This window comes from Mercenaria mercenaria, chromosome 11 (assembly GCF_021730395.1).
Source record: "Mercenaria mercenaria strain notata chromosome 11, MADL_Memer_1, whole genome shotgun sequence".
In the NCBI taxonomy this organism is placed as follows: domain Eukaryota; kingdom Metazoa; phylum Mollusca; class Bivalvia; order Venerida; family Veneridae; genus Mercenaria; species Mercenaria mercenaria.
Window position 1 is genome coordinate 39,448,409 of NC_069371.1, and position 24,009 is coordinate 39,472,417.

Consider the following 24,009-nt stretch of genomic DNA (forward strand, 5'->3'; position numbering starts at 1 on the left):
ATAATTGTAATTGCAAATTCTGCTAAAGAATTACAACACAGTCTGTTGAATTTTCAAGATTATTGTAGTACATGGAAACTTAAAGTAAACACCGAAAAAACGAAGATTATGATTTTTAGAAGAGGCGGCAGACTACCACAAAACCTTAAATTCTGTTATAATGAATGTAAAATTGAAATTGTCAACAGATTTACCTACTTAGAAATTGTTTATTTCTAGTGGTGGTTCCTTTAGTGCTGCAAAAACTACATTAGCTGGACAAGCTCAGAAAGCAATACTAACATTAACTAAATACTTACATAAACTTACGTACTTAACGCTTTTGCATAAATTAGATCTATTCGATAAATTAGTTTCTCCTATTTTGAACTATGGAAGCGAAATTATGATTTTGGTAATTGTAATGCTATAGAAAGAGTACATTTGCAATATTGTAAAAAGTTAATAGGGGTAAAGAAAAATACACAAAACGATTTTATATTTGGGGAACTAGGTAGAGTGTCATTCCAAATGATGCAGCATTATAACATTATAAAATATTGGCTGAAATTATTACATAATGATATGTCTATAAAATATATCAAATGTTGAAAAGTGATTTTGATAATGCTCCTTAAACAATTAACTGGTGTTCTGCAGTAAAAACGTTATTATGTTCATTAGGTTTTTATGATGTTTGGCTACAGCAAAATGTTGGTAATATTGATATGTTACTAGTTATTGTTAAGCAAAGATTACGAGACAATTTTGTACAGACTTGGCATAGCAGGTTAGAAGACTCGCCAAGAGCATTATTTTATAGAATAATATCTTGTTTCAAATTTCACGGATATCTAAATATCATATCTGTAGATAAATAAAATAAAGCATTGTCCAGGTTACGAGAGTCGTCACATAGATTACAAATAGAAGCTGGGCGCTGGACAAGGCCAACAAGTACACCAGTAAGTGACAGAAAATGTTTAATGTGCAACGTCTTAGAAGACGAATTTCATTTCTTGTTTGAATGCCAACTATATAATGACATAAGAAAACAGTATATACATGACAATATTCGAAATATCCAATATGTTTAAATTGATAGAACTGTTTAGCTGTGATGATACAGTTCAAATTAAAAATCTAAGTAAATATGTTTATCATGCTTCGTTTATTAGAAATGAAGCAGTTTATGATACATACAATATTTAACGTGACTGTATCTTTACCTGCACGGAAAGTAGTATAAATGTATAATTGTATTAGAAAAGTGTCACACTTATGAAACAAGACAATTAATATAATAAATCCAACTTCCTAAACAATTAATAACTTAATTACAGCTGAATATTATCATTTACACATGCACGACCGTGAAACCAATCTTACATCATTACTTCGAGTTTGTAAGATTGGTCCTACGCGGCATTTTTATATATACAAAGTCTAATTTATTAGACTGTTATTAGCTTACATTTCGTTTCGGAAAGGCTAGTGCGGCAGTTTTTGAATCTAGTCTTGGATCTATACAAATCATAGTATCTAACTTTCGACAAAAATGAAGTTCATTAAATGAGACACTTAGATTATTTTATATTTTTGTACAATAGAATATTAGCAAATAAATGTTAAGTTTCAGTTATTTTGCTCACTCGTACGAGTAATTAGTCATATTCTCAGCAGTGAGAAATATTGTCAGACAATTTAGATATACATCCTTTGTAATACTTGATATAGTCATATTCTCAGCAATGAGAAATATTGTCAGACAATTTAGATATACATCCTTTGCAATACTTGATATATATATCAAGTATTACAAAGGATGTATATTTAAATTGTCTGACAATATTTCTCACTGCTGAGAATATGACTAATTACTCTAATATAATTTATCTGCTGTATTAGACAAATGTGTTCTCTCAAACTATTGTCAATGTATCAAAGTATGATACATATAATTGAATATTACGAAAATATACTTAAGTTAGCTCTACGCGTTGGGATTAAACCTTTTTTCCTACAATGCAGAATTTTATTAAAAATTTCAAGCATCATTATGCACTAAATTCTGCCAATGACACGAAATGATGGGGTTTATGGAAATTTTCATGATACTTCCTCAAATCGTTGATACGATTCTTGAAAGAAACAATCGCATTAGTGACATGCGATTCAATATCATCACGGTTATCCAAGAACTTTTTTTCTTAACGCCCATTTTGCAAGAGTGTGAACAGAGACGCCTTGATAAATATTCGACCCTTTGATAATTGACTTGTTTATATACACGATTTTTCAGAGACGGAGTACATGCTTATAGTGTATAATAATGCCCGAATGCTTGGTTATACCTTTCCTCCCATCGAAACTTTTCGTTGAGGTTTACGAACTAAAATTCAGATAAAACAGTTGTATTACTAAAAGTCTTATAGGGCACTTTTGCATATGTCTGACACATTTATTTATCGATAATGCTAACTGACACTAAGATAAACAGAATAGTGCGTTTTTGGTGATATAAAGCAAACTTCATTTACACATTTATGTACCAATGCTTACAAAATGTATATACAAGAAGTATATTTAAAAAAGATACACGACCGCATTAGTCATTGCACACTTCAAGCTACGAAACGTACATCACCCTGCACTTTTACATACGATCTGATATAATTTATAAAGCAAAAAAAAAAAAAAATATTTTACAGAACGCATATTTTACATTATAGTTATATCAATCATAATCTAGAAAACATTGACAAAATAAATAAGACTAAAAAACAGGGGGCCGAAAGGTGTGTGTAGGGGGGGGGGGGGGGGGGGGGGAAACGACCATTTTTTAAATCGTCAAGGGATACCAAAATAGCTGACTGGGGGACGAGTTGACTGGGGTACGAGTTTACTGTAAATCGTTTATGGGAGATCACTCCGTATCAGAGTGGCATGGTCGAACTCTGCCGCAGGGGATTCAGTTTATGACGTTTTACAAGCTATTTCCACAGGAGCCTTGCAACGGATTTCACTGTCTAACAATACATCTCACAGCACCTGCACACCTCTTAACAATTTTTTATCTGTTCCATTCGGAAACCTGTGGAATTTTTCATCCACCAATCAAAATGTACAGTTTTAAGCAGCTGTTAAATGACCTTCACCCCAGATATAAATAGGAAGTAAAGATGAAATCAATACCGGCCTGAGGGCGGAAAAAGTGTTTATAGTACCTGGTACTACATAAAAAGACGATAACTATTAATACTTTGATTATATCATTTTGCTTTTTAGATTATTCAAAATGTTTCAAATAACATTTTAGAGAAGTAATGATATCTTAATATTTTGACTTTTTAAAGCAGTTATTTGTACAACTTTTTATACACCCTATCTGTTGTCATTTTAATACATGTATAAAACATTTGAACGGCAAAATATGGTATCCGAAAAACAAATACATTTCTTTTGTATGGAGATGTTACCATAAACAAAGCAGTTTCTTGGAATGAACCTCTGTCATTGAAATATTCACCTCGTGACTGCTGATCAATATCCATTTATTAAAGACATTTTAGACAGTTATGTAGATTTACATTTTCTCACGGTCTTATTTAAATATCGGTGTTTCTATAACTGTTATCAATCTCCGTCAAATATCTTGATTAATTCCTGAGCTGAAACCCCTCAATGTTAACCTTGGCTATGCTATGTTAAGTACTTGTCACTTCTGCCATGATAACGACAATCAGGAAGATTAAGAGGCTCAAGCTCTTGCTTGTTCCATATGATAAAATTTCATATGATAAATTTTTGCGCATTTTACAATCAATAATGGGAGCTATTTTCATCCCCTATTGTATCGTTATGATCATACCTGAGGGCTTCATAACTTCACTTTCTCCCTTAATGCAATATATTTTGCAGAAGTTAACTCTGTCATGTTTTCTAATAAGCTGATTACAATTAGAGTATACGAAGCTTCTCAAAGTTACATTATTGTAGGTTATATAAAGAAAAATTACATTGTGAACAGTTTGTATGTAACGGGTACAATTATTTAAAACTAAATTTGTTTGTCTGTTTGTTTGTTTTGGGTTTAACGCCGTTTTTCAACAGTATTTCAGTTATTTAACGACAGGAAGTTAACCTTACCAGTGTTCCTGGATTCTGTACCAGTACAAACCTGTTCTCCGCAAGTACTGCCAACTTCCCCACATGAATCAAAGGTGGAGGACGAATAATGTTAGACACAATGCCTTCTATCAAACCGTCACGGAAAACATGCGCCTCGCCCAGGGCTATTGAGCTAATGGGCGGGCCTAAAACTAAGTATCACAAATCGTAAACTTTACACTGTATTTTCAAATTAAGACACACTTTACATAAAATAGTGCCATGAAAAAGAGAAAGCACGTGTTGATAATTATTCATATCGATTTAAAAATCTTCCAGCCTTAAATGCCTTGTGGGCTCATATTAAACCTGAACATGCACACGGGAAAGATGCCTTATTTTGTAATATAATTCAGTAGTCATGCTAGTTCACTCTAGTTGTTATAACAACCATTTCTTTAAAAATCAACCTCCTTCGTTATAAAATAAGAAAAAGTTAGTTTTATCAAAAATGGGAATGATTAAGGTTTAATTCGTACTGTTGTGTTCAGTGACGGTTCAATAGAAATGAAAGGACAGTACAACTATTTCTGCTCTGATTACATATTCTTTTCATATTGTTTAAAAAGATTATCTGAAATCTAGCATACGCAAATGCACCATTTTTGCTATTCTCTGGTAACCAGGTAAATAGTGTATGCTATTTAACGGGAAGCATATTGCTTCTTTCACACTTCATGCAGAAATGAGTAAGGGGTGGATTTTTTATAAGAAATTGATGGTGGGAAGATATACATATTCTTAAACTGATATAATACTCATGGACACCTGTAATATTCAGTACTTTGTGGATAAGGATGTGGTACTATAAATGTAAATAAGAAAACAGAAGACTTCGTGAAAGTACATCCAACACAAAATATTAAGCTCTTGTATAAGAAAAAGGTTTTGTACAATACCAGTTTAACAAAAAAATGTTGTACTTCTGAGATTTTCTTTCTAACGTACCAGATTTGCTTAAACAGGTAAAAATGTAACGCCCCGTCATCTCAACTCGGGATCGACGCCATCTTTCTGATTGATAAAATTGTAACCAAAAAAAATCAGAGTGCGATTAACATTGCAAGGTCATAACATGACATTCTACAAAATAAATTCCTTAGTACGGGTATTTAAGCTGCTACACTGGTCTGGTGGGTTAAAAACATAACGTCAATCACTTGAAATTGATCTTGAAAAAGTGGTTAGTTTATTTACAAGGTTTTTAATTTTCCCACGACTTCTCGGCGGATCACTGCAAAACGTAATACTGCGCTCGACGAACGGTAGTTCTAATCATACAACGGGAGACAAAATAGTTTTTAAAAAAGCTATCAATGTTTATAATTACTTATCAAATAATGAATCCTATTCAGAAAATGCGTCTTTAGTATCAGAAAATTATTAATTTTTATGGATCTTTATCAAAAAATATTACTTACAGCGGACTATTTTCCGAATCGAAGTAATTTCCGCTTTTAGTTGTGAGGGACTTCCGTTATACTTTTTGACAACAACAATAAATACAAAATGAATTAACAAGTAGGCTTCTTTAAAAAAAAAAGAAACCTAGGAGAGGTCCAGTGTTGCTCCTTTAAAAGTTATATCAGAGACATAGATAACAAACAATTGTTATCTATGTCTCTGGCTATATGATCAATCTCCGCCAATCCTAGGACTGTAGGCCCAAGGATTTCCTAGTTACTGAATTTCATAAGCTACGACTGCAATAATTGTACACTGAACTTTGCCCTGGTAAAAGCTGCCAAATTAGCATCTTACCATTTTTGCGACAGGCTTGTTTGTCAACTGCCACGTTCGTTTGGGCCCCGAGAAGCTTTAGAAAAGCTTTAAGAAGAAAATCGAACGGATGTCTGCCGGAAGTGAAAAATATATATCATTCTTTTTTTAAATGTATTTTTTTTTCAGAGTTTTTTATTGTTAATGTGCTTTTTGAAAAAGAAATTCTAGACATTTTATTTGTTCTAGTTTGTAAGGTTTATATATATGTCGAATTGCCGCATTGTTTTGATCACGTGATTATCGGGTGGAAACACAGAAGCTCGGAAGAAAACTTCTTATTCCGGTAGATCTTCTGAACGGGGCAAATGAACTCGCCAGTTAAACAATAAATTCATTTACAAACCGGTTTTAAAGACCATCTCTGAACAGAGATCACCTGGCCCTAAAGACCACATGTTTTGTTTCCCATTTTAACATTTACAGTGTATTTTAACCTGTGAATAAAGATCACTTCCAAATAAAGACCACATTAAGGCTCTCCTAAGGGTGGTCTTTATAGACAGGTTTGACTGTAATTGTAAATGTAATTGAACGAAATATATTTTAACTTGATCTAATGCATATGCATATATTTGAATACTGCGAACAAAGAATAGTAAATATATATCTATATATATATTTGCTAATAACTGAACCGTTTCCAACATTTGTAAAACATTTGTAAAAATAGTATTATCCTATATTTCTTTATTTTAAACGAACAATTATTTTCGTCTTTCAAAACTTACTTGTGCGCAAGCGCATTGGGCCATTTTTTAAACTGGCTAACCGTAATGTGCGCTAGAAAGTGCAATCTGACGCCGTAAAATTAGTACATTAGTCTAAATCCTCCTAGTTTGAAAGCCAACACTATGGATAGATCTCTCCAATAGAGTCACATATAAACTGACTGCTACTCAGATCAGTGTAAGTGTAGTAGTTAATACAACATTATATAGTTCATTACGTTATGAGATTTTTTTTTCTTGAACTGCATTATCAATTAATTACGTTTAGATGGTATTGCATTTACAATTTGTCTGACCACGATTTTTCACGTGACTTACAGCAGTCTCGTGCAACACGTGGAAACAGAGTAATGAAAGGTATGGCGGAGAATTCAAGGACACATTATAAATGGCATAAAAGTGAGGATAATTGTATTTTTCTCGAGTTTTGATCATTGACATTCCTGTTGTGTATTAGTAAGTTTTTTGAATGAAATTTAAAAGTTATTTTGCACGTATTCACAATGATTCGACATCTCTACCAAATTTCATACCATATTTTAAAGATTTTTAAGTAAATACATTTTCAAACGTTTGTTGATAGTGTTTTGATATTTAAGTGCATTGTATTTCGTGAATACCAAGTTGAAAATTAATAATGGACTCATTTCTAGGCAATTATTGCAAGCAACTTGACTTTGTAACAATAATCGTTTCATGTATTAAGGGGAATATGTTCTTTTAGTTTTGGATTGTGGCCTTCCTTGACCACCATATATTTTCATATGCACTACTTTGTAAACAAACTAAATACTGTGTTTTAGCTTACGGTATGCAAAATGAAAATATAGATAGTGAACTTATTTCACTTTACTTTTTTCTTTTGATTAGAATCTGTAGGATATTTGTAATTTTTTGGACAAGGTAAAATGCTAGCATTTTCACACAAAAAGTATTAATTGTTGACTTTGAATGTTCACAATGAGTCATACGAAATTCAACAATAACTTTCTTATTTTTGAGATCTTTCATCTTTATTTTAATTTTAGTGAGCATTCCTTTGTGTACTAATAACATTTGAAACAGTATCCATTTCATGTACCGAAACTTTGTACTTTTTTTGCAAATAAATATCATACCCCACCAATTTTTTTCTAATTTCAAAGACTTCGTCCCCTTAACGTTGCGAACGACAAAACATATAAATAGCTGTTGGCATTTTCAAGGTTTGAATTTTCACGTGCCGGTTTTCCTCGACCCAAAATAAAACTGTCATAAAGTTTGTTTTCTAGCGTACTTCTGCAAAATATGTGATTACGGTCCGAAAAACATTTGATATTTTTGCAACTTACTTGATATTAATAAGCCTTAGCTTTTCCTCTTTTATTTTATAATTTTAGGGATTTTTAAGAGATATTTCAAATCAAATTACCAAAAAAAGTCCACACATATCAGTGGCGTACAAATTTTTAAACTGTTTTTTAAAATCAGTTATCTACCTAGTGGATGAGTTATTTTGAGTAAAAACAAAATAAATCAGACGTTTGGATAAACAGAACATTAGGTTACTGTCTTATAAATAAATAAATTTAGTAAGATCGTTTACGAACATATAAAAGTATCGGCTAAAGCCTCAACTTTTATATTTTCTCCGACATAACTTAGTAAATTTAAATTTATAAGACATTAACCTTATAGATATATTCTCTGCGGACCAGTGTAAATACATAAATGACGAAACACGCTAAGCATTTTTTTACATAATCGTTAACATGTCATCATATTATATTGGAGCATTATTCCAGCGTGCTTAGTCTTATAAAATTGTCTTATAAATTCAAATATTGAAGTAATAAGTTAAAAATGCTTTACAAGATTCAACACTGAAATTACTTTATTTCCACTTGAGTTTAAAGTGAAGCAAATACATGTAAACATAATATTTTCCCTTTACTTATACTACTCATAACTCCTACTATTGAGCCACATTATTTCTTGAAACATCTTTTAAATTGGCGACACAAAGTAAAAAAAAAAGGTTCTGTACATTGATGGGGCTTACCGTGCTTATTTTACATTGAGTCGTTATTTATACAAATGTATATATGCAAACTCATTTAAAATAAATAGGCACTATTTGCAATAATTTGTAGATATCACAGAGGGAACTTCATTTATTAAAAACTTCATCAAAGTATGATGTACATGTGTAGTACATATATTTTTATGTTACAAGAACGTTCGTTATTAGTTTTATGTAGACATAAGTGTATGCAATGTTGTCTCTATTGACTTTTCTGTCCAATAGAAATGAATAAATAGAACTTGAAACCTCAATCTGAGGAATATTTCTCACACATCAAAGATCACAAATCAAAATTAAACGAAAATAAAACAGCATAATAAAATTGAGAATACATACCCGAATGTTGTTTGTATCTTTAGAACCGTGAAGAAAAATAATACATATAATAAGGCCATTTTCTTTCAGACGTACCAACAACCAACAGACTTTATACTGCAAAGTCACAAAGTCTCTTTTTTTATACAGTGCCTATCAAAGATGGACAATCCCAAAATTATTTTTCCTTTTTCAAAAGTACTGTAGCTGTACATTATTTTCTTCCTTACAAATATAATGTTACGTTGAATGTAAAATAAGAAATACATGTAAGTCACGCTTGATCTAATATATTGTAAAAGTCTATTGTGGATTCTGTATTATGTACAATCAAAAATTGTTCTATGTCCTAGTTGTGTTTATTTCGATTTGTGTCGATTGTACATTTTTATGTTAATTGACTAAAGTGGTTTCAAATCGTTCAACAACTTTAAGAAAAGTTATGGGTCATTGGATGTCTCTAATTCAAATTATTTGCAGACCATATATTTATGGGATATATCCAACAGGAGTAGATGTATTAGTATCAACAGAAACAAAACACCTCCAAAACAGTTTTCTCGAGTTGATATTGATGAACATGATAATTTGTAAAGCTCTATCACTCTCTACTTGACACTGCCTTTGTACTGCGAAACTTACGCAGTAGTTAAACTTTTTGAAAATTTGACAGACTACATGGAATAACTGAAAATTTACATAAATTTGGAGGTTCTTTAATAGACAGTGTTACAACCATATGTCGCATTCACAATAGAAGTTTCTTCACTCAACACGATTTCTTGCATATAAAATAACAAGAAACACTAAATATCTACTAGTACATCAAATACGTGACGCCATTTAGATGGTTCCGATCTAAACTGAAAACCAAGCACAGAAGTAAATTTTGCGAACCTGATGTCACTTAATGTTAATTGCATACCTACATTTTAAACGCAGCTTCATTTACTTAAAAATCAAGACGTCACCAGCTTTACAAACGTGACGTCATATGTATTATAAAACATGAAGACAACTACATTAAAATGTGTAGCCACAAGCCTCGATGTCGTTACAGAAAAGTGTTGCGACAGGCGATATACATTGATTTCAGGTTTAAACGATATTCGATATGGATGATCATGCATTTAAATGACCCAAATGGCGTTATCTGACCCAATTCTCGGCTGTCTTAAATATGAGAAAACATTTTTTTTTTAAATTAGATTAATCTCGAATTGCATTTAAATAAATTTTAGTCTTTCAATAACTTCTGAAGACACCCTGTATCATAAAAATTCATATCTTCAAAAAGCAAATAAATTTTAGATAAAATACATTTTATATCTTTTCTAAAACAAACAACAGCACAGACAGTTCAAATGTCACAGTACTTAGGCTTATAGAGTGTTTACGAGTGATTATTTTTAACAGGCTAATCTATCTGTTTTTGTAAAATTGTTTTGCAATAAATTCAGTTAATCAAAAATCGCGATTTAGTAGTTTACATGTTGGCATGAAATACATAGCTTGTTTTAAAATGTTAATAGGCCGATTGCCTCCACTCGTAGTACAACCCTGTATGTCAAACCTGAATTGAAATAATTAATAAACTGCGATTTATATTATATATTTATAGCGTTATTTTTATAGATCCACTTAACGTGGCTCGCTACTTTCCTCACGAATTTCGACACCATCTCAGATTGTGATGATTTTCGGTATAAATGAACGGAAATGCATCCCCTTTCAAATGGTGCATTTTTTTATATAACTTTATGATATAGTTTTTTGACGTCGAAGCGCCCCCTAGCGGTAACAATAGCATTGCGCTTTTTTAGCGTTAAACGCTCATAATTTTGAAAATTTTTATCCGATTTAAACGTTCATTTTATTCATATTTCATATTTCCTCATTTTGTGCAACATTCATAAACAAAATGATAAACGAAAAAATAAAAACATGGGGGTCAGTGCGTAAGATTTTTCGCTATTACATTTCCCAACAAAACTTACCGTGACGTCGTAATTTTACTACAATTTAACGTCAAAACTGAGGCAGATGAGCCTAATTTACGTTCTTATGTTTGATCATTTATAAATATCATTTTAATATTAATGTAAACAAGTGGCTTTAGTAAAACGAAAATAATACTAACTAACTAAATGAATTTTTTAAGATTTATTTTCACATAGATTGATTTTCCTGTAATATTGTATCCTAGTGACTGTCCTGAACCTCTTCAAAATACTTATCATCCTCTTTTGCTGTTTCTTCGTGCAAACAATAACTTCCAAAATAAAACATGTAGGCCTTCACATCCCGATATGCATTCTATGCTTCAAAATGATCTTTTTTTACAGATTTTATTAGCAATAAATTGTTCGCAAGATTTCGCATACTTCTTCTCATTTACAATCTTGTTTTGATTTCTTTAATTGAACATGTTTTCGTTATTTTTCTTCAAAATTTTCAACCGTTTTCAAAAGCGCTGTGTGCGCTGTGCGCATTGTACACAGGTCCTAAGATATCTTTTACAAGATTCACCCGTTTGTATCCGGCCTTACTTTTTTCTGTCGAGATGTTCTTGTTGAAATAAAGTAAGTTTGTCCCAAAATCCTTCGACAGTTAGAAGTTTTTACAAGAATTCATAAGGAATTTTTTTTTTGTTATTGCTTGTAGAATCACACAATTTGGCGGATAGATGTAAGTATCAAAAGTCTTCCCAGATCTGGTATCCATAGCAGCTATGTGAATGATATTTGCATCGACTTCTGAAAACAATATGATGAATTAAAATTTCGTCTAATTTTTCATAATTGTTCACACATGAAGAAAATAGTTATTTGGTTCTTGACTGCGAATTAATTTTAGGAGAAAATATAATATCCTATGTTCACTTTCTAAAACCGAAGAACTTATGAGTCGTCATTTTAAATAAAAAAGAAGGAACCGGGAACATCCTTACGTCTTGACTGCTCAAGCAATCAAAACATTATTTTTTGTTCACTTTTAATGAATACATCAGCTTTAAAAGTAGGAAAATATAAAAGTATAAATTCCTACATTTTATCGGTATATTATAACATTTTAAATGCGTATAAATCATAAAATCTGTATTTGTTGATAATTTAAATATAAACGCTTTAAAAATATCACAGATTCTTCTTAAAAATAAATAAATAAATAAATAAATAAATAAAGGATCATAATCCCATGATAAAGATGATATACGCCCGAATTTATCAGATTTGAATTGAATAAAGGGAGGTAATAATAAAATATAATTTTATATTATTTGTATTCTGTAGCTATAAAAATACTTTTTACGATAAATTATGAAATATATAAATATGAGACATTACAATGGAAGAAGACTATACAAAAGTCCCATGTATCTGTATGAAATATGCAGTATAAATATTTGAGAGGCAATCCGTATCTGGAGAAGCTTATTAACGCGACAATAATGTTACCTTTTGACAAGACTGTGTTGGTTTTTGAATTTACATTATCAGTTGATACCGAATTCAGTCGTCACTATGTTGAAAGGATTGTTGGATTTCTAAGAAGCTGACATTTTTTTCTGGGCTCTTAAACAACAGTTACCGGATTGTTTCTGTCTCATTTCCGGTTTTGTAGGAAATGCCTTCTAAGTTTTCATGGAGCACCTGTTGTATTGTTTCTCCCAGTTTGAAATCACGAGATGCCTGGCGAGAATTTTAAGCCTTAGCCGCTCGATTTTTTTATCAAGATAACCGAGTCTGTAATCGGTTACTTTTCCTTACGTTAATTTGTGTTCTTCTGTCACCTATATTGTGAGGAAACATAACACAAATGCAGAAATAATTGTCTGTCTACATGGAAAAATGACTGAGTTGCCGAATAACCGATGTGAAATCATATAGACCGACTAAATGACCAAATAAATTGATTGAATTAATTATGACATACACACACACACACACACACACACACGCGCGCGCGCGCGCACACACACACACACGCACACACACGCACACACACACAGAGTTTTGTATCGATTCTCCATAGATGACGACCTTTCTTAATATGAATGACATATGAAGACAATCAGCGCAAACTGTTTTTGCCAATGATCATTATACAAAACAGAGTCGCTAGAATTAAATGTCAGACAGTCACGTTTTTCGTTGTTTTCGTTTTATGTAGGTTGATTGTGATTAATTTCAAAACAAATACATTTGAAAACATTACATAATTATGTGTGCGATTTTTATCGCATTTTGCCTACATACAAACTTCTGTTTAAAGACCACCTCCGAACAAAGACCACTCTATGAATAAAACCCATCTGGGATAAAACAGTGTACTATTCATTTAAAGTAGAAGTACCTATGAATAAAGACCACATGTCAACAAAGGCCCCTTTAGCTTTTTCCGGATAGTGGTCTTTGTTTACAGATTTTACTGAATTTGCAAAACGAGAAAAAAACAAAAAAAAAACGAAAAGGAATGAAAGAAGACTACATATATATATGGAGTAAGGATATGGGAAAACTTGAGTAATCATAATATCTCGATTATTATGAACATACATATACGTACCTAGACCTACAAAGTCTGTTGAGATCAAGTAATCTGTAATAAAGTTTGTTTCCGTCTTCATAATGACACTGATAATTTCTAAGAAAACCCTTTTTCTCTAGGCTCATCTCAACAGACTTATCATATGCGATTCTGAGGTGATATAACGTACCTTGCATATATACATATTTCATTCATTGTGTAGGAAGGTTGGTGCAGAAACATTCAGAACCTGTGAAATGCATTGAGTTTGGAGCTATTCTTGCTATTATTTGGCTTATTGTTTCAACAGTTCAACAGCATTTGTTGACTGTCAATGATTAAACATAAAGAACGTGAATTAGACTCATCTGCCTGCCTCAGTTTTGACGTTAAATTGTAGTAAACTTATGACGGTAAGTTTTGTTGGGAAATGTAATAACGAAAAATCGTATGCACTGGCCCCCAGTTTTTTTTTTCGTTTATCATTGTGCTTATGAATGTTGCACAAAATGAGGAAAAATGAAAATAATTCACCGCTTAAGGATAACATAGTGTAATAGCCATATTTCATATTTTATAACTGGATGGTAATATTTAAATGAAATTTGGTTACATTAAAGATATTCAAAATTAAAAACGTTTCACCAAGAGATTTTTCAAATTTTATCATTTTTTGGGGAGATAATCGGTACTGAAGTTAACATTGATGCCTATGGGAAATATATAATTTCTTTGATTATAAGAATCTGAACTTGAGTTTCGAGAAAATTTTGCGGTAGAAAGCTGCATTATATGATTCTGATACAAATATCAAAAAGATATCTAAAATTTCCCAATGGGAAAAGGATATTTTTTTTTCTAGTTTTCAGGGGAGATAACTCATGAAAAACTAAAATTATCGGGGGAGGTAATCTAAAGGACATTTTTGAGAACTTCTGTCATTACATAACTTGTCAATATGGACCTTATTTCTATCGTTTAATTTTTTCAAAGCTTACATTATCAAGTTGTATGTACGCTTTTGGTGAAATTGAGGCCTATTACGGGTAGTCATCCTTAAAAACTTGCGTTTTTTTGCTATTCTATCTGACGAACGAGGCACAATTTTCCGATGTCAGAATAGGTTTTGCGACCGGTTGCACCAAATAATCGTTTCAATTTATTAAAGTTCATTCAGAAATAGAAACAGTGATAAAGTCGAATGTCTGTGGAATAAAATAAACGTTTTACCGGCAAAATCGGATAACAATTGTCAAAATTATGGGCGTTTAACGCTAAAAAGGTGCAAATTTACTGTTGTCGCTAGTGGGCGCTTCGACGTCAAAACTATATCATATATTTATTTAAAAAATGTACCATTTTAAAGTGGATGCATTTCCGTTCATTTAATATACTGAAAACCATCACAATCTTAGATGGTGCCGAAATTCGTGAGTAAAGTAGCGAGCCACGTTAAACACAGAAATCGTCAACTAACGACGTAGTTTGAATAGCATATGTTTTATGTCGCGTTACAAAACGCGTTTTTTATAGGTAACGTTCAGTAAAATACACACATGTCTTATAACGACGCGGCGTATGTAACTTAGTTCTAATTTGAACGAATTTTATGCCACGTTTTTGTAGCGTGTATAGTTTGTATCTTATATGTTCCGGGAAAACAGGAATGGGTGAAAAAATTGACTATCGAAAACGGCAGGTAGTACATTGTATTTGTAATAAGCAGCCATTGAAGTCTGCCCCCTTGCTTGAACGTCAATGTCGTTCTTTGCCTTGGGTTTAACCCTCTTATGAAAGGTTATATAGCAATACTTAGTGTCCAGAGCATAACTTTGTTACACAGTAAGATATTTCAAATAACTGTATACAAATGTTTACACAAATAGTTTTTAGAAACTTAAGAACTTATAAAAGTCACACATATGCTCCGAAAAGATACATCTTTTAAACCAAATGGCTGAAGTTTTCACAGATTGTTGAAAAGACGTCTGCGTAAAACTTAAGATTTTGTTCGATTTTGTTAGACTAAAGAGAAGTTACTATATAGATATTACTTGAAACATAACGATCGTTTTCAGACCAAAACTTATAAATGTGTGCCATGGCCATTCCTTATAAATACTGTCAAGCGGGGTTAATTGTCTATCAGGCGTTGGGATAGCCAGTCGTGTTTTCGAAGGTTTTGTTCTAATTTTTTACGCAATTCCGCTAGTGATATATAATACTTCAATGCTCTTTTACTTCTTGCATAGTTAATATTCGTTTTCTTTGTTGTTTTATAGACTTGTGTCATTTGATGGGTGTTTTGTAAATATAATTGATAATACACAATAATTTACAAAGTGTACACGAGTGTACTCTATAATCAATTTAGTCAATCCCAGATGAATCGATCAATATATTTAAAAGGCCTAGAGAATGTTTGTTCAGTTATGAAAAAATAATTCCTTATCCACAGTTGATTTAAGGGATAAGACACAATACAAGTATTATTCGGTGACATACCTGTTAGAGTATTAATTTACTTGTAATATCCACAATTTATTGTGTATTTTATACAAAACATGCATTATATAACATTACTTGAGCTTTTAAAAGTTATATTGTTGAATTCCCAATGAAGCCAAAGATCAACTTTAATTCCATCAGGGTTGAACGTAATGAAAGTGTTCTTTGCTTTATCAGTGCAGACGTCTTTGAACCGACAGCACGTACTTTATACGGAGTCAAATAACTCTACGATTCGCTCGCATGATTGAGAATACAGTTACACATCGAATGTATGTCCGGTATCTACCAAGTACCAAGTTTTGATTGATTTACAGTTACTATAGTATTTATTAAATTTTCTGATTCTTAATTCAGATTCTAAATGTTATGGCGTCATTTAAATATTTGACTTAATGATATGTGTTTTGCAGTCTTACATGTTCATGCCAATGTTTAGTATTCCAGTCATATATATTAGTTTAAGTTTTGACATGCTGCAATCTGATAATACTACTTTCGTCATACTGGCTAGTGTCTCCGTGCGTAAGTGATGTGTATTCATTAACGAAAGTCTTCTTGTAAAATTAGGAGTGTTTGTGGCTACGCGGCCAGTAAACGGCCAAAAACATAGTTCTGTGAGTCAGATGACTGACCTCCTTACCAATCATAAGACAGATGTGTTCTTTACTCAAGGGAAACAAGCTGTTTATAGAAATAATGTGAACACCATGTGCCAATGTTAATCCGATACATGCTATTTTAATGCAATGGAAAAGTAATATAAATTTTTAAACAATAATGGCCAATATAATTTTACATGTAAAAATAAATGAGCAAGCATATATAAATAGGAGATACTATTTATCTTTACACGTAAAATAATACTGGTCATTATTGTTTAAAAATTTATATTATCAACTGTGTACACTTAACATACTATCATTGCTTTGTTCTTTAAATTTTTATCTCTTTTTCTTCCTGTAATACAGTTTTGTCTTTAAGTTTTATTACCTCCCTTTAATTTTTGATGCTATATTTCTATAGTTGGCTATATACCACTTTTGTCATAAAGAACAAGTAGATAAATTGAGTAATTCTATCTTTTTACAATATACATAATTGATTTTTAAGCTATTATTACTTTTTAAGTAATCATCTTGATATTATTTCTTAACTTATATATCAAGCATAAATATGTTTTAACAACAGTTATTAACTCCCCTTTTTTAATGGTACAATATCTGTTTCTGCCAAGTTTTGTGTGCATGTACACAGGGTATTCCTAAGTGTATTATACGTTTTACTTGAAGTTTGCCGCAACGTCTGTTTACGACGTTTACCGTAATTTTTGTTATGACGTGACGTCATTGTATTATTTCAAAATGTAAACTGCCTGAAGATATGTGTACAATTGAAAGCTCTTGCAGTGAAGAATTAAAATAATTGAAAAAAAGCAGAAACTTTTATCTTCCTATAACATGTACAAGTAGCTTTATCAACATGTTTCACCTTATGGAATTCTGCGGGCTTTAATTTCTTTTCTTTTTTATAAATCGTCACGATTTCTCCAGCGCATTTCTTAAGTTGGTATTTACATATTTTTCGTTTCAAATCACAGACTACTGACCAATATATCTCTGTTCAAATCCATCTGTATTAATTATTCATGCTGTTTCCATGCCCAGAGGTAAAATGTGCATAGTTAGCAGGATATAAGTCTACAATAAAGGTTTTAGCGGAGATTTCTCCATTTTTCCCAAATATTTTACCCAGGATATATTTTTCGGCTCAAATTACGTTTTTTCATAAAATAATTATTTGCTTAGATTGTGTACTTTGATAGCTAATATAAATAGTGCCTATTTGAATTGTGTATTCTTAGCTACAGTGCATACATATTGTCTTCAGTCTTGAATTACTACCCGATTTGTTGATTTTTGATAATACCTGAAGAACGAAAATTAATATAATTTATCTTTTGTGTGGTATAAAGAACTAGCTGTATGATCCCCAACCTTATATTATCAAATACTTCTACATTTTTCTCGGAATTTGACCAAAACTCCTGACTATAAAATAATTATAATGTCATGCATGTCTTCTTACTGAAGGAATTTGAAGCTATTGCCCTTCAGTAATTATTTATTTTGCTTCTGTGGATATACTTCCATACATGTACATGTACTTGTATACAGATATACTTTATATCTTAAAGAAATTGATTTTTCAGAGTATATAAAATGGCTGAAATCTTATAAAAATCTGCGTTCTGTGAACAGTGTTTATTCATTAACTAAATAGTCGTGATCAGGCCAGTGGATGACTGCATTCAATAGATAACTCTCTCTCTCTCGCTCTCTCTTAACTATCGTATAGGGAAGTTATGTGTACTAAGTATTTGAAATTATTTGGTTTTTATTTCTGTTATATTGTTTAATTAGTGACTTTATCAATGCAGTATAGATAATAGTTTTATACAGCATTCTTTGTTTCATATTTAAAATGCGGCCATGCATTCTTTTGACGTATGTTGGGTTTAATGTCACAGGTGCACAGTTGATGTCATATGGCAACTTTAATGATTTTAATGGTAGGGAAAGACCACACTGCAGGCGCCCCTTCGGGTATTATCCCAAGTTCGGGCGTAATTTGAGTAGAATCAATGATCTTCCGTAAGTCATGCCTCCTGACATGACGAACCATGTGAAGCTCCAACCTACAACAGTAAGGGGTCAATGGTTCTGAGTTAGCGAACTTAACCTCTCATTTACTATTCCCGGAAGCCCCTTTGTTTCGTTGCAGGTCTAATGAACTAATGAAATTCAGTTGTTAATATTAGGCTACATAAATATGTTATAGATCCATTTCTGGCAATATTTAGAATGCTAAATCACTATAAGTTTAGAGGGCATAAAATACAATACGAACTACCAAAAGTAACTGTTACTTTTTCAAATCTGATATAGCCCATATCAGCAACCCGAGACAATACGCAACACATACTTAATGATTGTTTCCTTTTTAATATTTATCAACTACACATAAATAAATGTTTATACCTTACGAGTTTTAGCTGTTACCAATCAAAGAGCAAAGAATTTTATTACAAAAAAAATCCTAATTTCCTGTTGAGGAATTCGAACCCGGGTCGTTCGGGTGCTAGTCCAATGCTCTAACCACTAAACCAAATAGTCGACACCCTGACGCAGATGTCAGAGATTGGAATTAGACGTACAAGCTATGCGTAAGCGACACCAAAGCAATACAAACCTTTTAAAGTGATCTAATAATTTCAAAATAAATCAGAATTGTTCATTTTTGATATGATAAAAACACGCAAACGATTTATTGTTTGTGTTAGGCATGTTGTTAACCGAACACGTTCGTTAAAGAAATGAAAAAAAATCTTGTAACATGAATACCAGCAAAACACTATTTTATGATCTCTGACAAATAATTATATTCCCTGTGGGGAATCACATGATCAAAATAATCTCTAAACCAAGGTTATATTTTGAAGAACATGAATAAATTTCCTACCATGATAAGATATGTAATTTAAACATTGCCTACAATATGGATAATGAAAATTGATAAATTATTATGTAGTTGACAACAATGATAGATATCCAGTAATAACAAACATTAAGGAAAATAAAAGGTCTAAGTTTCTTGAAGTGTTCCAGATAATCAGACCGTGACTGTGATTGAAATCTGTATAGTTTCAGGATACATCTATGTTGCCATATGATAGGCTATATTTTAGATTTACAGCAAACGATGCTTCAATATTATCCCATATTATTCATAAATCGATTTTGGTTTAGAGATTATTTTGATCATGTGATTCCCTACAGTGATATTAGAAAACATCTCTATAGGCTATTTACAACCAATTTTAGTAAACAATAGAATATTCACCGTCTAGATTGTCAAAGAATTATATTTGAAAATATCAAAGTTAATTTATAAAAGAAACACGAACTAAGATAAACATAGTCATGCTTTTTTTATAATACAGTAAAAGTTTATTAAAGGAATAGCCGAAGAAAATAAGTTTGTTTTTACTGTTTCACTCTATTGTTGTAGTTATTGTTGTAAAAGCACTACTATTAGCACACAACATAGACGTTTATTTAAGAGGCACTTTATAGGTCAGTTTGAATCTACTTTCTGAAAGTAGTAATCGTCAGTGGGTGCTGCCTCGAATATCTCATCCACAAGTAAACAAATAGAGTCCATGTTTAGAAGTCTGATGTTGAGTATGAGGAAAAGTGTTGTAAGGTACTAGAGAGTTTATTTTATACTCACTCGTAATAAACTGTAAATTATCACAGAGGAAGAACAAAGCTATTCACTAGACACTTTATCCGCTGGATAAGGTTTTGAGCAAATCACACATATATTAATTGAGACACAAATGCATATTCACTCACAAATGTTAGCAAATTATATAGTACTAACTATTCTCTAAGCAGGCGCAGCTAATAAATACAAATAGTGATAGTCCACGTGCGTTTCCCTAGATGAAACTAAATACAGCTGATGCGTACCAATTAACATGAAATTTGATGGTCCCTTCGGCGGAACATTCCTAAGATCACAGCGCTCTGTTAGCTTCGATTGTTTATATATGTCACGTCGTTATATGACAAATGGGCATATGACGGGAAGCTGCACATTGAAAGTGTGCGATGTGATGCGACATTACATCGTTTGTTTGTCAGTTTAAGATTTTATCGTTACAGAGATCTATTACTTTTAAAACATGCAGCAGTGAAAGAATATAATAATTGCAGATAGAATAAAAAACATATTGTAAGGTAGTTACAATATGTATATCATATACATAGGGCTATTTAAAGTACACATTAAAGCCTACCGCCTTCACCGACTTTAAAAAGTTCTACTTATACGTTCGTTACAATAGATTCGAATTTAGTTCCGATCATATTTTAAATTCATTGCAACGTATTTGTGTTGATATTACTTTTATTCTTACTATATTTAATGATACATATCATTTTCCTTTTGTACTGACGCCAGTGGTGAATAAACCCTTAGATTGGTAGCTGAACATTTTGTCCACACAGCTATACCTTCACGTGCTATACGATGAAGTTAAGGTATGACCAGTGTAACAGTGTACCTCCTTTATGAATAATATTCAATTCTTACAATAAACCTACTTTGACTTAAACTTTTCAGGGGGCATAGGTTCAAGCCCCACTGGGACCAAATTTTTTCCCTTTTCTTTGCTTTTTTTCTAGAAAGTTTTTACTTTTTTCAAGACTTATTACTGATTTATGATGAGTGATTTCTTGCTGTTCAAATTTACTTCTGAAACAGATGGGGGCAGAGTTAGATATCTTTAGAAATACTGAGTTACACGCGGTAAAAGTTCTCTATTTTGCCTTTACTATTTAGATTACATATTGTGGAAAAAATATAGGTAAGTTTTACTTCTGCCCCAAGGTTATTTTTGAATGAAATGAGCAAAATTTAAAACAGTTCCGCATGACTCGACCTTAATTTCTCAATGTTGGGGTTAAAATTCTGTCTCATTAAATCCTTTTACTCTAGGTAAAAATGATATTCATAGTTTTATTTTGTGTTTTATAATTGTTTACCAATAGTTTGAAGTTTCTTTTGTTGTAATTGATGTTAAAATGAATTCCCTGCAAAGCTTTTGGAGAGTGGCCATCACTGTGAAATTTGTCTTTACTTGAGCTTGAGGAAATATCATGAAGTATACAAAATTTATATAAAAAAGACGGTACGATAAAAGTTGTTTAATTTTGCAAACAAGTCTGTCACTGGATAAAGTATATTGCTGTAACATTGTTTTGAACATTTGAAATATTCACCATTAGGTGGGTCATACCTCAAGAACTGTATATTATTGGGTTTTTAATAGTTAAATCTTTATTTAGGTTCGGCTCCGAAAATTAATTTACAGATACAAACTGAATATTCTTTACAGTCAGATTAATTTCTTACGGACAATGTTTATACACACGTGACTTCTTTTCATCGATTGAAAGTAACAGTACGTTTTTTTTCTTTACTTAATATACATAACTTTATTGTTATTTTGGTTAGCTATTCAAGATTTCACGACTGCTTTTTTGGAATGTATAAGTCACTTGCAAATAACATACCTAAAAAGGCATATACGATATATCGTTTATTCGAGAAATGTTGACACAGGAGATAGTATACATTATGTTTTAAAAATAAACCAATGTATAATAATATCAATGTGGCTACCAGTGTTTATCTCTTAGGATGTTCTATTTAATTCTTTGACAACAGTTCGGAACATAACCCCAAAATAAAAGAGAGAGAGAGAGAGAGAGAGAGAGAGAGAGAGAGAGAGAGAGAGAGAAAACACCACTGATCCGAGTGGTCAACAGAATATTGCCTTCCAAATGCTATCGGCTTTGCTATAATACTTGTATCCCTCTGACATGCATCTATCAATGAGTCCCATTCAGTCACTCATAATCAACATTACAAGACAGTGTTAATAAAAGTAATAAACACAAGATGCATTCTTTACGCAACGACCAAATGTACATATAAAGGAATATAAAGTTCGATTGTAACGTTTGTGTGTTTGATTTATAGACTAGTCCGCCAATTAGGGGAATCAGCATGATTTGCTTTGCCTTAATTAGATTTGAAACACTAAGTGCTAGTTATGACTACTAAGAATAGTGTAGTGGTAGTGTGATGGCTCGTCTTCATTATCACCAGCTGTGTCAGAAGTATCTGCAGTTGGAGTTCATAGTACATTTTTTCTAGCCAAGGATGAGACACAATTATAACTTTTTATTCTTATTTTTGTATACTACATATTTCATTTTTGTAAATTATGTATACAGTATATTGATTGTGTAAAATACAATACGCAACAAACTTCTAAATTGTTTCATTTTATCTTGATCACATGATAAGATATTGATTCAAATAGCGCTATGTTAAAGAATAAAATTCTAACTTAATTGCCACTCTGATTGATAACCATGTAATAGGACAGAATTCTTACCACTTTCATTTGTAATTAATTTAATGTCAATTTCAGTATGTGCGTCGCAATTTTGGAAACTCTACCTAATGTTAAGATAATATGCCTTTTGTCATTGGTTAGAATTTTACTATTTTTATTGGTTAGTGGATTTTATTCGTCTGAGAACTTGTTTATGTGTTAATTAGCCAATCAATTGTAATATGTTTACCTCTGACTGCATATATACCGAGACACAATAGTGTATCGATCGGTTAGATTCTGCACCTCTAAGGTCAGTATATTAAAGGCATAGCCTTTACAAATAAATCTGGACATAGTCCAATGCAATCAACGATAATTGTTGATCTTAATACGGCCACACATATATCTTCAATTACATTAATATGAAATAAATAAATTCTTTAAAAATCTCTACAATATTTATATAATTCCTTTATTTATATCCAGTATATTAGAATAATTGAATATTTACAAAATAAAATATTTAGTCACAATAAATTTCTTAGTTGTTTAGTAACATTGTCCAACATTTAGTCCCACTAAGTAATATAAGAGTGTTTGTGGTTATCCGTCCGTCTTACGTCAAGAATTGTGATCACTTGCTGTCCGTTTGTCCGGGGTTACGCTAAGAACATTGGGCCGCTATTACAACGAAATACAAATACTGCAATGCTTATACTTACCTGTACTATCATGGCTATTAAGGCGATACACTTTTGTGTTTCTAAAACTAAAAATATAATATCACATGTATCAGATTTGTGAACATTACCCAAAAAACTGACCTTTCCATTGGCACCAGACCAGACAAAATGCAACAGCACATATTATACCCTACCCCTAGATATACACGTATAAGAGCCATTGTCATGAACGGGAAAATGTTCTAACACATTTAAGTTGCACATACCTTGTTC